This window comes from Puma concolor, chromosome A2 (assembly GCF_028749965.1).
Source record: "Puma concolor isolate L17-30 chromosome A2, mPumCon1.1.hap2, whole genome shotgun sequence".
NCBI classification, from domain to species: domain Eukaryota; kingdom Metazoa; phylum Chordata; class Mammalia; order Carnivora; family Felidae; genus Puma; species Puma concolor.
Genome location: NC_141668.1, coordinates 123,775,156 through 123,791,166, shown reverse-complemented (window position 1 = coordinate 123,791,166; position 16,011 = coordinate 123,775,156). Strand labels below are relative to the sequence as shown.

Genomic DNA, 16,011 nt, shown 5'->3' with positions numbered 1-16,011 from the left:
TCCTCATTAGTACAGTATCAGTCTTAGAAACATGGCTCACGTAATTAAATTTGTTATACTCTTTTCTTTATCATTTTGTTGAAGCAAGCCAGATGGGAGGAAGGCAAATAACAAAGCTTATCATTACCAAGGGTAAAAGAAAAAAAATTCAAGCTAATATTCAAGCTAGCTGCTTAGATGTTTCTGAACTTCTAATGAATAAAATAGGCATTAATAGTAATACAATTGTTGGTACTCATTGAAGTTTGCAGTTATTAAAGCAGTAATAAAAAGAAACTTATCATAGCCATTACATGGTTTTCCCACATTTTAATAGACATTTTCCTCTCCGGATAATTAAGGCATGCCCATTAAATTCTCAGATGAATAAAGTTAATGTAAATGAACATTTCTAAGTCAATACCCAGTGGGTGAAATTGTTTTTGTGGTTTTTTTTTTCCTATTTTCTCAACCGATCAGAGAAACCTTTCGAGTTGTGGAGTCAGTCTACTGAGGTAAAAAGTTCTAGCATATCTGTGGTATTCGCACATTCAGTAATTAAAGATAGGTAAAATTGTGTTTGGCAATTACGCAAAAGTAGTTTTCATTTTTCTTAGTAATAAGATGTTTGTGACTAGGGTCCTTCAGCAGGCATGTGTGAAGCCAGGTTTGCTCTCACTTAAGCCCATGTACTGGCTGCTTTCCTGCCCAGTGGGCTCCTTTTCTAGGTATCTGCCTGGCTTATGCCTCCCTTCCTCATATTTTGCTCACCTAGTCCCTTCTCCGTGGCAACTGCTCTGCCCATCTGTTAAAAATTGCATTTCATCAACACAGCTTTCCTCAATCCCCTTATCTTGCTGGACTTTTTTCTCAGAGAACTTAATACATTCTAACATGTTAGGTAGTTGATTTATTTATAATGTTTATTTTAGGTCTTAATACTGTTTTTATTTGTTTTCCCTGATATAGCTCCAGTGCCTCAAACCAATCCAGGCACAGAGTATACCTTCCATAAATACCTAATGTATGGAATATATAATTCATATGTAAATACCATGCACATATATACTTATGTTAGTGGGGCTAAAATATTTTAATGTATGTGTTCATAGTACTATTTTTTTTGTTTTGTTTTTTAGCTTTCATCCTTCAATCCATCTATCCGTTCCTTCATCTATTAATGTTTTCTGAGCCCCTGAAAAACGTTCCCCTGGAGCTTTGTTTCCTGGGTGGGATGGAGGAAATGGAAAGGAAGGAGGACCTAATTCTTGTTTTTACTGAGTTTATGATACAGCCGGGGCAAGACACTATTAAATATGTTCTGTAAGATGAATTCAGAGTTATTAAAGGACACTTGGATACGGTAGGAGAAGATAACAGAGGCTAACACGGGCTTAGGCTTTTTTTCAGGGGAGACCTGAATGATGGGAAAGTTCCCAGCAAAGGGGTTATGTGAAGGGTTTGGAGATGACAAAATGGATGGCAGATGTGTGACAGGCAGAGCAACAGTATATGCACAGGCCTAGGGTAGGAGAGATGGAGAAGCTTAAAAAGCAAAGGAAGGTTAGTGTTACCAACTGAGAGTCAGAATGAGGACGATGAGAGAAACAGAGGCCAAGTCCTCAAACACCCTGTAAGCCTCGTTGGTAGGTTGAGACTTGTCCTGAGCCATTTGTAGATTTTAAGCACCAGGGAATGAAGTAGCCCAATTGCCACAAAGCGTGGCTGCTCTGTATATATGTCTTCTCCTCCATCTGTGAGTGTCACATAGAATGCCTTGAGGTAAGCCTTGGTGTCAAATTTGGCCTATAAAAGCTGTCCTTGGAAAACCACTGAATATATTTGCTGTCTTTGAACGGCCAGAGTCCATTTCCTCCTTTGCTCATCGTAGAACCCTGAGTTTCCTTTGGGAAACTCTTCATCTCTTGTTAGTCCTTGTTGAGGTGAGGCCCCACTCCTGATGCCAGAGGTGGAACCCTAAAGCCCAATCTATGAAAGTGCTAAGTTCCCTTGGCTACAATGATGGGTCTGAGTGTGAGCACATGACCCAGTCTGTGCTCATCAGTGTGATTTCACCCTTCTCTAGCCTTACTACTTGGTTCAATATGGCCAAACTGGTTTAGTTAAAATGAACTCAGCTGTTACAGAGAGGAAAATCTGGTTTTATACTGGGTTTGAACCTTGGAAGCTCCAAGGTAGCCTGGAGCTGCTGGCAGCCATCTTGGCACTGTATGGGGCCTGAGATTTGCGCCAAGATGGAGAAGAACATTTGGGGCAGGATGGGGATACTGGGTCTTGGTGACATTGCTTGAGGCCTAGATCAAGTTTTGCATAAAGCCAGAAAAAAATCTGCAATTTTCAGGAATGTGTTATGTTTGGTTTCATTTTCATTTTTGCTTATGTAGTTTGAGTTAGATTTTTCTGTCTTTGCAGAGGTAAGCATCCTGACTTACATAGACTGCAAAAGATTTCCCTGTTGTAGACTCCCATGCTGCAATTTGCTTAAATGGGGTGCTGACACTGCTTGTTGACCATTATTAACACTGGAAGTGAGTTGTTTCAATACAGTGGCTTGAACTGCCTCTTCTTGTATGCAATTAATCATGGTTAATGTAAGGAAATACTTTATTCTTCATTTCATCCATTTTTCTAACACATTCCAAATTTTTTGAATTTTCACCTGATCCATACTTACTTTCTCAGGTGATTACTTGCGAAAACTCGAGATAACATAAATAATTCTCTGGTTTTTCTTGGAACAGTAAGGATAGTAGTGTATTAAATTCTGCTAGTCCTGTATCAAGCCCCAACTTGAAATGCAGTATTAAAATCTCCTTCAGATGCATGCATTGCTTTACAGGAAAAATTCATGGCATCCTCGAAGCTCCAACACAGACTATGGTTGACTGTAACCAAAACGATATTTCCCAAACCATATTTGAGTCAGTTTATAAAGGAGTCTGTTTGTTGGATATTGATCAAATTCATGTCAGCTTTTTCAAAAGAAGTTTGTTGGTGGCAACTGTGAATTTTATTCTTTCTGAAAATGAATACATTTGATTTCATTGCTCATTCCTTTTAGTATGAAAATGCAACTGTAATTCGTACACATATTTGTTTACTTCAGAGTTATCTCTGAAATCATCTGCTTAGTTATTTATGCATGCATGCATTTCTTGATTCATTCAACAAATGCTTGTTGATCACCCAGCTTCTCCTGGTATTAGGGATATAGAGACCATTGATTATGGTCTTTCTTTTTACAGAATTCATATGGATTGTGTTCCTACTGCTTGTTCAAAAATTAGGAATAGAACTCTAAAGACAGTTGTATTTTATCTTCAGATTTTTATGTCATAAATTGTCCTTATGACAGACATTGTATAACAGTAGTGGTTTTCATACTTGAAATTCTAGGACCTGCACTCAGATAAGCTAGGAAGTGGGTCCAGGAGTCTGCATTTCCAACCAGCTTCCCAAGGGTTCTGTTCCAGATGGTCAGCTAATCACACGTTAAGAATCATATTCTTATAAGATAGTAGTTATATTGGAAATGAGAGCTTAAAGGAGAAATGTGTAAAGGTATTAGACCCGAGGAAGGATAAGGGCAAAACCTCTTTGGCTAGAATCCAAGACCATGGATAATATGACCTGGGTTTATAAGCCCAGTTTCATCTCTTACTGCACCCCCAAACAACCCTTTGGTTTAAGTAAGATACTCACCCACTAAAGACATTTCAGTAGTTTGGTTTATTAAACCTTTTTTCCCTTCTCTTCTCAACCATAGGAAGCCCATTGTCCCCATCTTCTCCTTGAGTATCTGAATTTTGCATATCACCAAAAACATGTCGAGCTAAGTGCTCTTCAAAGTTTAATTGGCATATATAACATCCAGGAATATTATTAAAATATAATTCTGACTCAGGACTGGCGCTGGACTTGAAGATCTACATTTCTAATAAGATCCTGGGTGATGTTTGATGTTACTTATCCACAGACCACACTTGAAGTAGCAAGGATCCAGCCTATAGTAAGATCTTTCTTCTCAGAACCCCTACTTGCCCTAGAAAATGTCCAATTCTATAGTGCCTCATACTGGTACTTTTCCACATACATACTTTTCCTATGTAAATATTAAATACTTAATATTTACCTGCTAAATGCTAAGCATTTCATATGTGTTCTCTTAATTCTTTCAAGCATCCTGAGTAGATGGTACTATCACTGCCATGTTATAGATGAGAAAATAGACTCTGAGAGATTGAGATAGTTTACCCAAAATCACACACAATTTTCCTGAAAGTTTTTGAGGGTATGATCTAGGTATCCTATACAATATACAGCACAAGGGTTGACACATTTGGATTACATTTTTAAAAACATCTTTATAAAAAGAAAGAATATGGGACTGGGAGCAGCCATGATGTTAAACTTGTTTTTTCCACTTACTAATATGGCCTTGGGAGAAATTACAAGACCTTCTTAAATTTGTTTCCTCACCTATAGTAGTGTATCCTTGTGTTGACTCTCTGGTTCATATGATATAAAGTATATGAAATGCTATGTAAAGCATTCTGTAAGTAAGACATTGTTCTTATTCCCCAAAACCTAACTAAGAGAGTAGAAAGAAAAAGTTTGTAGTTAGTAATAATACTTACATTGAGGTGTCATGTCTTGGCCTTTTATTTTTTAAATTAAATCATACTACTGCTATAAAAATTGTGACAGCACAGAGAATTTATTCCTACAGAGAGATGACACCTTTGATCTCAAGATATAAAGCCTTTTGGAAAAGGAAACATGTTCATGGATAGGCCCACAGCACACTGAGTGCATAGATGACCAGTTTCAGCTTGGTCAAGGAAATAAAGAAGAAAGACCAAAGTTAGACTGAATTAAAATATTTTTTCATATTTCTCTAACTCAATAAAAGAGCAGGATGTATGCATCAGAAGAGATCAAAAAATTCACAGTGATAGTTTGATAAATAAGGTATCCTCCCTGATTCTTAATTCTCTACCTTCCTTTCACCCTCTTTGTGTTGTAGCTTCATTGAACTTGTTTCAGTCCTAAATTGTTCTTTGTTGATTTCAGCTTCAGCATATAAACTTTACCTGGAGTATTCTCCTCTGTTCTCTGCTTAGTGAATACTTTATTACCTGTTTAATAGCCATTCTGAATGGGAAAGCGAATTTCCCTGCACTTGAAGCAAGGTCTCTGTGGTTACATAATCTGATGTTAGCCTTGTATAACCCTGAATGTCTTCTTCATCAGAGCACCCATCACACCACTGTCTTTTTGTAGCTCATTTATCATGGAACGGTAAGCTCCATAAAAGACTATGCTTATTTCATTGACTGCAATATTGTCAACAGCCCAGAGCCTAGCACATAATAGACGGTCAATAATTATTTATTTTTTGTACTGCTGCCTTTTTTTTCTTTTCTTTTTCTTTTCTTTAAGCCAAGAAAGAACGGTACCTTGGAAGCTAATGATGAGGATACCCAAGAGCATTAGTACTTCAAAACTGCTCCTGGATCCACAAGCATCCCATGCCTAAGGGCATAGGATTTCCATTGTTGTTTGTTAATACTTCACATCTCTATATTGTTTGTTTGTTTGTTTCATTCTTTTTCTCTCTCTCTCTCTTTTCTTTTTTTTTTTTTTTTCTTTTGGAATCAGAGGATGCCTGCATGCATGTTGATTGCAAATGTCTGGGCAGGCTTCAGATTGCTACTGGATAGATATTCATGCAAGTAAATCTTACCTTTTGTCACAATTTCAGAACTTTTCCAAAGCAAAGGGATCAGAATTAGCATTCTCCTTAAGGCGGAGTGACTCACATCAGGTCATGAACTCATTGAGTCACCCACGCATACACAGTTCTGTGTTTTGAAATCAAAATGGCCATTGAGATCATAGCCAGAATGAAAATAATGTTTTGAGAGGTTATTACTATTTAGTTCTGGGAAAAAATAGCCAGCCTTTGTTGTTTTCCCTCCAACCCTGTCATTTGCTATTTACACGCAACTTTGGCCTTTTAGATGGAGTGGCAAGGAAGGGGGCTGTTAGAGGTGGAGCTTTAGGTTGCCCATCAACCATTCACCCATCTACCCATCACTAAATACATGCATACTCACCTGGAGAATTACACATCCAAGCTATTGAGTTGAAGAGGCATTACGTCTAGTTTAGAATTTCCTAAGTCATCAAATTTGTGCAAATTACAGTGATAAAAAGGGTGGCTAGACAAGGGAAAGGGTAGAAGTGCTCTAAGATTCAAAGCAGGAATTTTTATATTTTGCTAGAATGTTTGAATTGAAAGGATCTTTAAAATATATCAACTTTGGTGGTGCCTGGGTGGCTCAATTGGCTAAGCATCTGACTCCTGATTTTGGCTCAGGTCATGATCTCACAGTATGTGGGATCAAGCCCCATGTTGGGCTCTGCACTGGCAGCCCTCTCCCCTTTCTCTGCCCCTCCCTTGTTCTCGCTCATTCTCTCTTCCTCTCTCCCTCTCCCTCCCTCCCCCTTCCCTTTCTCCCTCCCTCCCTCTCTCTCTCTCTAAATAGATAGATAAATAAATAAATAAATGAATAAGCAAGCAAGCAAACTTGAAAAACTCATTCAACTTTGCACTATCTTAACTTCATTTGCTTTCTTGCCTGTTAGTCATTCGGCTTAGTGGTTAATTGCTCAGACTCTGGAGTTTGCTTGAGTCTGAGTCTTGGCATCAACTGTTGGTGAACTTAGGTCATTGGCCAAGGTGTTTAACAGTTATGTGTGTCAGTTTGCGCATCTATAAAAAGGCAAAAATAAGAAGGAATGTGTTGGGTTGTTGTAATGGATGTAAAGTGCTTAAAGCTCAGTGCCTGGCCCCTAATGAACATTCAGTGCATGTTGGTTTTTATTTTCACCAAAGGCTTTAATGGTCAATATGTGCTAGGTGCTGTGCTGGTACCAAGAATAAAGTTCAGTCCCCATATTTGTGTGATATTTCCTATCTAAGAAGAGAGGGTAAAAACCTCACAAATTATTGTCCAATATAATGACAAGTCTACCATAGAAAACATATGGAACAAAGTGTGCTGTCAACTCTGGGGATGGAGAAACTATATTTGATATTTGGTTTTATATGGACTTGGTAGAAGAGAGATGTAGGGATAGGTTTTTCAGCAAAGAGAACCGCTCACAGGGATTTAGGCCCGTGGGATGTTTGGGCAAGTTGGATGTGGCTGGCTCAGAGTTGTGTGTGAGCAGTGGGACTGAGCAGTGAGGTGGGGAATTCAAAATCCCTGGGAAGGTGATTGCGAGGAGCCCTGAAGTCAAGGATGTGTGTTCCCATTAGTTGCTCTATGTGTTCCTGTATTACAGGGCTAACATTCTCAACATGTGTTTCTGAATGTATCTTGGGGTGTGTTGACTCATCGTTTAGAAGATCTTACTTTATACTTTGAGTTTGGAAAGGGCATTGCATTTATTTCAGGTTTTTAAGGTTGAGAAGCCAGGTGTGTGTGAAATGTGGTTCTGCCCCACTGTTGCTTTAGTTAAACTGATTGAGTGCCATCGTCTGATGCCATTTTCCATGGGTCTCAAAAAAGCACTTTCTGTCTTAACAATTGAAAAAGCAACTACTCTGGGCAAAAAATTGAGAGAGTTAATATTAAGCACAGTGACTTGTCTTTCTTTCTCTTCCTTCCTTCCTTTCTTTCTTTCTTTCTTTCTTTCTTTCTTTCTTTCTTTCTTTCTTTCTTTTCTCTATTCCCTTCTTCCTCTCCCCTACTTTTACACCCTGTTTTGTCTTCCATTTTAATTTCCCTTTTAAGGGCTCTCTCCACATTCTTTTTCTTCTGCCATCACTCCCATCTCAAACTCAGCCCTTTGCCAGCATCTCTTAGGACAGTGGTGTCCCACTGGGGGGCCCCTCACACTTTTTTGGGGTCCTGTGGAGTTAACTCAGGGTCTGGGCTGGTGGAGCTCCTGAATTTGCACTGTGGCTCCCACCTTGCTTTTCTGACTTGCTTTGTATTTTGAGTTTCTAAGTAAGATTTTGTTCAGAGAAACAGTTCTGGGTTACAGAAAGTTTAATATTATGGCCTTAGGGTACTGAGTCATACTTCATTTCTCATTTTCTTTAACCACTTCATAAATACTAAAACAGATTTGTGTAGGGCCCTTTTCAAATAAATGTCTCTGTGGGTTTTTTTTTTTATTTTTCACAATTGCTCTCTTGAACTATTCCTTTCCTTTCTTATTTTGCTTACAAATGGTGCTTTTTGATGTGCTTTCCATGACTTAATGTATTGGAATGCTGTTTTTATAATCTTTCTCTGAATTATACAAGTCAGAATGGCATTCTTGAAACTCACTTTTTAAAAATTGCTGCTGACTAGTGTTATGAAACTCTGTATACCAATGACATATAAGGTTCAAATGGAAGGATAATGTGCATATTGATAAGCTTTTCATATGTTGTATAAAAGACACATTCCATAAGGCAGGCACATTCACATTTCTTCCCTCTGCTGGGTGTGAGGCGGGCCAGCTTGCCCCTCAGTCCACGTTCAGAAGAAACAAAGAGAATCAGAAAAAAGAAGAGGAACAGTAATGTGATGTTTTTTAGATTGTGAAACTCTGTAGCTAAATGATAGTTCCACATCATTTTTTCAACTCCTCCATGGTTTTTGATAGTTCACAGGGGAAGAAGGGAACAGAATGTAAAGTGTAAATAAAACTCATTCATGAGCAAAAAGATGACTCCTCCCCCTCCTCTACCTTTTTAATTATGCCAAATAATTAAGTCTAATATGTTTTTTAAATGAAATTTATTGTCAAATTGGTTTCCATACAACACCCAGTGCTCATCCCAACAGGTGCCCACCTCAATGCCCATCACCCACTTTCCCCTTGCTCCCACCTCCCATCAATCCTCAGTTTATTCTCAGTTTTTTTTTTTTTTTCAACGTTTATTTATTTTTGGGACAGAGACAGACAGAGCATGAACGGGGGAGGGGCAGAGAGAGAGAGGGAGACACAGAATCGGAAACAGGCTCCAGGCTCTGAGCCATCAGCCCAGAGCCTGACGCGGGGCTCGAACTCACGGACCGTGAGATCGTGACCTGGCTGAAGTCGGACGCTTAACCGACTGCGCCACCCAGGCGCCCCTATTCTCAGTTTTTAAGAGTCTCTCATGATTTGCCTCCTTCCCTCTCTGTAACTGTCCCCCCAACCTTCCCTGTGGTCTTCTGTTGAGTTTCTCAGGATCCACATAAGAGTGAAAACATATGGTATCTTTCTTTGTCTGTATGACTTATTTCACATAGCATCACACTCTCCAGTTCCATCCATGTTGCTACAAAGGGCCAGATTTCATTCTTTCTCATTGCCAAGTAGTATTCCATTGTGTATATAAACCACAATTTCTTTATCCATTCATCAGTTGATGGACATTTAGGCTCTTTCCGTAATTTGGCTATTGTTGAAAGTGCTGCTATAAATAATTAAGTCTAATATTAATGGACCAAGATTGGGGGAAGGGGAATTGAGAAGTGTGTTATAGAACTTTCTTTTTTTTTTTTTCTAAGTTTATTTATATCGTGAGAGAGAGAGAGAGGGAGAGAGTGAGAGTGTGCATGCCTGAGTGAGAATGTACCCACAAGTGAGGGAAGGGCAGAGAGAAAGAGGGAGAGAGAGAATCGCAAGCAGGTATCTGAGCTGTCAGCACAGAGCCTAACACTGGGCTCGATCTCAGAACCATGAGATCATGACCTGAGAGGAAATCAAGAGTTGGTGGCTTAACTGACTGAGCAATCCAGGCACCCCTAGAACTTTGTTTTTAAAAGTTTTGTGAAGCAAATAGGTAAAATGCAAAATACAGTAAATGTCTCCTTTCTATTCTGATGTTTACTTCTCTCAAGCTTAGAGGCTATTCGAATTTCTTTGTTTACTTGTTACTGAACCAAGTTATACATACGTATTAGTTTTAGCTCTTTCCCTGTAAATCCGGTCCTCAGACATTTTGTTCCTTTTTGGAGGCAATACTGCATTTGTCTGCATCATTCGCATTTTTAACACGAAGTTATCAAGTTCCTTATAGGTTCTGTTCGTCCCTTGTGTTTAAATATGCCTCTAAAAATGGTTTGATCCAAATATATTCTGTCATAGTATAAAAGAGGTTTGCATTTTATTTTTTTGAGTGTGTGTGTGTGTGTATGTATATTTGTGTGTATGTGTGAAGAAATTCTGAATCTCATAAACCCAGCTGTGTGTATATGACTTTGTGGAGATTTAAGTATTTCTTAGAGTGAAATATAATTTCAGAGAATTCTTTATATTCAAAGAACCACAATGGTTACTTTTGGGAATTTAGCCTGAGGAACTAACTCAAAATGTGGACAAAACCAAGTGCATAAAGAAGTTTATTGCAGGTAAATTTCGAAAGGCAAAAAATGGTAAACAGCTAACAATGGGGTACTGGTGTTTTCAGGTAGTATATAATCCACTCAGTGAAATACACAGATCCATTTAGATGAGAACTGTGAAGATTGCACAGCACCGTGAATAAACTACCATGTGACAGTAACTGTATCTTGTGATTACGAATGAGTAAAATTATGCTAGAGGGAAACTACTGGCAGAAATTGTGCTAAGATACTAATAGTTGTGTGGCAGGAAAGTACAGGAATAATAAAACTCTGTCGCTCTCCCCCATTTGCTGAAGGTGTATTATTGTGCCAGAAATTACATAAAGTGGCTCCTGAGCTAACTCTCACATTGTTTTTAATATAGCTGTTTTGATCCCCATTTGCAAATGATGAATTCTGAGGTTCACATAGGTTAGGTGATTTTCCCCAAGTCATACTTGCTCAGACTGTTGGGGTTGAGCTTCAAAGAGAAGGCCTTATGCATTTAATGTATTTATTTATTTCATGCATTTTAGCAAGAGAATGGTGAAAAAAGAACTAAGGTCGTGGTCATACAACTTGGATTCAAATGTCAGGCCTTCTACCAGTAGGTGGCACGACTTTGGTCCACAGTTCTTCATTTGTAAAAGAAGGGGGGTTGAGATTGAACTTCCATAGGAGGCTTTCCTGTGTTGAGATGCTTGTGCGTAGGTTTTTAGTTGGCTAGTGTGCTTCTCTAACTCAAAAACAAAACAAAACAAACCCCAATAGTGTATTCCATGAGATTTGGGTTAATAGTTGTTAGTGTGGTTTCTCACTGTAGACACTATACCTGTTAGCTAGAAATTGCATATCTCATAGAGATGGAAGTATTACTAACAAAAGGTGGTGTGGTTGGTGTACAAACTGGGGGGGGGGGGGGCGGGGGAGGATTCATGATGTCCAGACCCCTCTGCATTTATTTGTCTAAATCAAGGAAAAGGAGCATGCAAGGGGTGACATGATTGATGGGGAGCTTCAGATCCCTGGCTGCTGCTTGAGTATGGCTCATAAATTCCAGAGATGATTTCCCATTTAGCTGGGTGTTTAGCCTCATGGCAGACAGCTGCCTGCACAGCTGGGGCATCAACCCTCACTCATCATGTGGGATGCAATAAGAATGGCTTCTAGCTGGTAATATTCATGCCCATCTGTTGAGATAACATGGTGCCCTCATGAACACTGGTCAACTTCATCCTTCTATACCTCCCTCCAGCCTCTTCCCTCCTACCTGCCATTCATCCCTAGCCATGCTCATTTCCATCTTCTTTTCAGATATCCTTTCTAACTGGGTAGTACTTTGTTAGTCCCTACAGTCTGAAGAAATTTCCAGGTGTGCATTACAATTATCCTGTAGTCCTGAAGCCAGAAAAGAGCTGAAAACAGCACTTTGTCCATTCTGCTCATTTCATAGCCTAGAAGGCTAAGATTCAGAGAGGTCACATTATTTTCCGTTGTTCACACAGGTAGTCTGTAGTAGAGAAAATGGTTAGTGTTGCAGGCTTCATACTCTTCTCCAAATACACTTCTGGAATTTTCTTCCAGTGACCCTGATGGTCTTCCCAATACACTAAGAGATATTTCTGCTAAAAATCTGCATAGGTGTGACAGTAGATTGGAAAAGAAAAATAGTCTCATGAGAGTGTTAGAGGCCCCTGGATCATCTAAACACCTAGAGAAAATAAATTCACTCATTCAGTCGTAAGGCACTGCTGGAAAGAGTGAATAACATTGTTTCTGGGAACCAGAGGGCTAGGATCTATTTATTCTTTCATTGCCTATCTTCTCTTTCCTCAATAAAGAGAAACACTCTGTGTTAAAAACAGAGAGTCTGTTGCATCCTTCTTTTTCTCTTTGGCCTTGTTTTTTTTTTTTTTTTCTTCTCATTTGTGATCCTTATTTTAGACTCTTGTGAATGGGGAGAGTCTCTTGCTGTTTAGAGGTTGGACTGAAAATGGATCTCACATTGTGTATCATGATATTTCCTGTGTAACACTAGGAAACAGCCCTTCAGAGACACACAGGCCCAGAAGCACTTTCATGGTTTAATCATTTCATGGCTCCTTATCATGTAGGCTACACATTCACTTTTGATAAGTGAACATTTAATTTGATAAGCACATTTAATTTCCACAAGAGTTCTGAGATAGGGATAATTATTACCATTTGACAGGTGAGGAGGAAGAGTTCCACAGTGGCAAAGCAGTGGTTTATGATGGTGAGGATTGTAACCATCTGAAGTGGGCTTTAGGACTCCAGGTTTGAGTCACTGTGTTAAACTTGAATGTACACACATAACACTTGGCAATCTTATGAAAAGGTATATCCTAACTCACTAGATGTGGAGCAAGGCTAGATATTCTGTTCTTCTGGCAAGCTCTAAGATAATGCTTGTGCTGCAGCCATGGGTAGATGGCTTTATTCCCCACTGTGCACTTTATTTTGGAACCTTAAATCCTTGAGGTAATTGGACTCCCCATTTGGTCCCCAGATGTTGAATATTGCCTTCCTTTTAAGTAACTTGGTCAGGATTTGTATTTGTACTTGAAGGCATGTAGGAAAATAACAAGATATGACCAGAACATGATTGGGTTTGCCATTTTCTGACCATTGAAGGAAGCAGCTGATTTTCAGGACCTAGGACTCCTATGCAGGGTGTATAGAGTTAGGTGGGGTTAGAATGAGGGAGAATGGAGCTACCAGTTCTTATCTGTCCTTGGTCAGGTTCCTGATCTCAAATAATAAGCTCCCAAGCTCATTATCTTAGATTTAGTCTCATTCACAGAGGAAGAGCTATAGGAGAGGTGACTGTATGGTACATACTAGGGCTCCAAGATGATCTGACATCCCTTCCAGTAACATAAAGTACAGAGAAAACTTTGGAGGAAATGTCAGTGACTCACCTTTTGATGATGATATTCATGAAAGAGAGGAAGGGAGAAAAGGTGATGTAATATCAGATCCTTTGAAGCATTCCTATCTTGCTTGGGTCAACATAGTCTAAAGGAAGCTCAAAAAAGAAAGGAATGAGAAGAAAAAAACCCCAAAATAAAAACATACATCAACATCAGTATTGCCTACCAACCATCATGGAGACCAATATTTTCCTTAGCACCATAGGACATTTTGATTTTCCAGAGACTAAGCCTACGTATGTGTATGTATATGTGTGTGTGTATGTGTCTGTATTTATGTATATATTACATATATATAATGTGTGTGTATGTATGTGTGTATATGTATGTGTATATATTACATATATATATGTGAATGTATGTGTGTATATGTATGTGCGTATATACATACGCACATACATATACACACATACATACACACACACACATATATATTGTAGAGGTCGAGGAGTCCTGAGAAATACATTTAGAGAAAGAGAAAGGATTTTGAGTACCTTGTATTTTTAAATTTGCAGACACAAGGCTGATAGGTAAGGAGAGGGAGCAGTTTAGAGATTTCTGTGTTCTTTGTAATCAAAAGATTAGTTGTAATGGGTTCCTGCACTCTCCTGGCTGGACCTTTGAAGGTAGAACCCATTAATTCTCCTTTATAAATAATTTTCATTCCCATGCTTTGTAATTCTAGTTGCATAACAGAAGACTAGGATAGGCATGTGGGTAGATGCCTTTCTGCACTCTTGGAGTATTGGTATTTGCCCATTTAACTTATGTGATGGAAAAGAAATTTTTTGCAGTATGAAAACAAACAACCTGATGATCTCTGTAATCCACAGGCACAGGCTTTCTAAACTTCAAAGCAAGCTCATGAAAATTACTTGAGAGCACTTCAAAGTTGTCTACCCAAGGTGCTTTTCCTGCATCCCTTCCACCCTACTCTTCTGCTACCTTACATTCCATCTGTCCTGAAATATTTACTCATTCCTTGAACCCACCATGTTCTTTCATGTCCCAATGTGTTTGTGTATCTGGTGAGATCTCCTCATTAAATAATTCCAGCTCATCAACTGCACCTCTTACCTAGCTATTTTGGAAAAGTCTTTGCCAATTTCTTACAAAGTTTAAACATATTTACCAAATGACCCCAAAATTCCACTCCTAGATACATACCTCACATAAAGGAAAACATAGGTCCACACAAAGATCTCTACTGGAATGCTCATAGCAGCTTTATTCAAAATAGCCCCAAACTGGAAACATACCAAATGTTCATCATCTGGTGAATAACTAACCATATTAGGGTACATTCAGAAAATTGAATACAATTCAGCAATAAGAAGAAACAAATGACTGATACCTGCAACAAAAGGGACAAATACCAAAAAGCATTATGCTGAGTCACAGAAGCTGGATACTAAAGGCTATATACCACGTTACTCCATTTATATGACATTTTGAAAAAGGCAAAACTATGGGGACAGAAAGATCAGTGATTTCTAGGGCCTGGAGTTAGGGGGAGGGTATAGACAGTAAAAGGTCACAAAGACAAATTTTGGGGTAACAACTCTTATATTTTGGTGGTGCTGGTGGTTACATGACTATATTTGTAAAGTCATCAACCTGTGCATTTAAAAAGGATGAATTTTTACTGTAAGAAAACCGTTCCTCACATTGTACTTGAGAAATTCTGGGCTCCAAATCGTGTTGTTACTTCTTCTCTGATCCCTTTTAGACACAGCCATTTGTAGCCATAAGTTCCACTATAACACTCATCACCTGAAACTTGAATATGCATGCACATCACCTGAGGATTGTGTTAAAATGAAGACCACAATTCATCTGGAGTTGTGCTGGAAATGTTGTGACCAGGCCTGAGGTGATGCTTGTACTGCAGGGCTGCAGACCATCCTTGGAGTAGATGGCTTTATGCAACACGATGCAGTTTCTGATCTTGGAACCTTAAATCCTTAGTAGTGATTGGGTTGCCCTTGTGGTCCTTGGTATTGAATATTGTCTTTCTCTTAAGCAACTTAAGAGAACTCAAGGCCTTCGCTCCTCCTTAAGCGCACATAGGAACATCACAGGATGTGATATTTTTCTGTACCTCTTTCCACTGTGAGCTTCTCAAAGTCCAACTCTGTGTGTTTTTCAGCATTTGCGTTTTTATACCTGACCACTGGCTCCTAATAGACACTCAGAAAAGCTCTGTGGAATGGATGGGTGGAGGCAGAATACCATAAATCATAAACAATGAGGTTCTTCTTCTAAACAGTAGTAACTGGAAGAATCCCAGACTTCTGAGCAGAATCAGAGTTCAGTTAGTGCAGGGACCAAGTCATGAGACCAGACCCCAGAATCAGTACATATCAGAAGTTAACTTATATTTGCTGTCTCTAGGCCTGTGTGTTCCATAGAGCCCTTTCCTTTCTCTGGCAGAGGCTGGCCCATAGTCTTCTCTTCCACCTTACTGGCCCATTGTCTGGTATCTGTCATTATTGTCATAGTGCTGTTGATTGACATTAATCTGCTGTTGTACTAATGACCCATTTCATGTTGGATCTCCAGAGTTGTAGGCGTGGCTGATATTGGTATGCATGGAGCTCTTTGCCAGAGAAATCTAAAGGTAAGCCTTGTGGGTGTTGGAGCTTCTTTAATGGGTGGTCCCTGGTCAGAAAACA

General features: G+C 39.1%; 1 long non-coding RNA gene across 2 annotated transcripts in view; it reads left to right on the top strand.

Moving 5' to 3' along the window:
• The first annotated feature begins 15,897 nt into the window (after positions 1-15,897).
• The window catches only part of LOC147583487 (uncharacterized), a 250,019-nt gene continuing 249,905 nt past the window's right edge, over positions 15,898-16,011 (top strand). For both annotated transcript variants that reach the window (XR_015243141.1, XR_015243139.1), the window contains exon 1: positions 15,898-15,956. This is a non-coding gene — a long non-coding RNA (uncharacterized LOC147583487). The remainder of the gene's footprint in view (positions 15,957-16,011) is intronic.